Source organism: Magallana gigas, chromosome 3 (assembly GCF_963853765.1).
Source record: "Magallana gigas chromosome 3, xbMagGiga1.1, whole genome shotgun sequence".
NCBI classification, from domain to species: domain Eukaryota; kingdom Metazoa; phylum Mollusca; class Bivalvia; order Ostreida; family Ostreidae; genus Magallana; species Magallana gigas.
In genome coordinates this window covers 41,277,391-41,278,526 of record NC_088855.1, presented here as the reverse complement: position 1 = coordinate 41,278,526, position 1,136 = coordinate 41,277,391, and positions in this window count along the sequence as shown.

The window sequence follows — 1,136 nt, the reverse complement described above, 5'->3', positions numbered from 1 at the left end:
TGCTCCTTTTGGTTTAATTTCATTTAATGCGTCTACTTCATTCTCTAATTCTTTTTTCCGTATCATATTAATATTTAAATGATGTTGATGTTCTTTTTGCTCTAATTCACTCTCGATAAGTTGTATTTTCCGTTTCATATTTTTGCTTTTTTCTTTACAATAACTAATACTTAAATTTTTAACTTTAAGTTTGATCAATTCCCATTTAGTTTTTGGATTCATCTCTAGCTTAATATCATCTGGTAAATTCAATAAAAAATCGTTGATAATTTTACAATACTGTATATCAAAAAGGACAGACGTATTTAGCTTCCAATATCCCTTCCCCCTGCTATTGGAGGAAATTTCGCATTTAAAATTTAAAGCAATGTGGTCGCTCATTCTTACATTTGAGACGGACGGCGGCCCACGTAAGTATATATTTTCCGGTTTATAGCAAAAAAGGTGCGTTAAAAAAACATAGTCTATTCTGTTTTTTGCATTTTGCAGTGTCGTTACCATTACACCAAGTGAAACCATTTTTTTCTGGTTTAATTTTTGCCCAAAGATCGACAAAATCGAAATGGTTTTGTAAATTTTTAAAACTATTTCAACTCTTATCTTTATCTTTTAACAGAGAATAGTTGAAATCTCCTACAAGAATTACATTTTCATTATTAATAGAATACTTTGAAATCCATTTTGAAACCTTTTTTAAAAAATCAACCCGATAGTTCTCAGAATTAGGTGCATAAATATTGACAAGTGTAATAATTTTACTATCATGTTCTATATTCAACAGTATAATTCTGCCATCTGCAGATTTATGCTGGTTTAGTAATGCAAAGTGAAATTTGCTACTTATCAGAATTGAGACACCTTTACTGCGTGAAGAAGTAGAAAAACTATGAAAAGATGTACCTTTCCAGCCGGAATTAAAAATATATTCTTTTTCAGATATAAAATGTGTCTCTTGTAAAAATACGACATCACAATTAATATCATTAACCCAATTGTATAAAATTACTCTTTTTTTATAATCATTGTTGTGTCCGGTTAATAGAGTTAGTAGAGACAGATTAACACGTGTACTTATCGATGTCTTGTTGCCTGGTTTTTACCGCTCTGGACATGGAGACGGAACGCGGCTTCGTTCG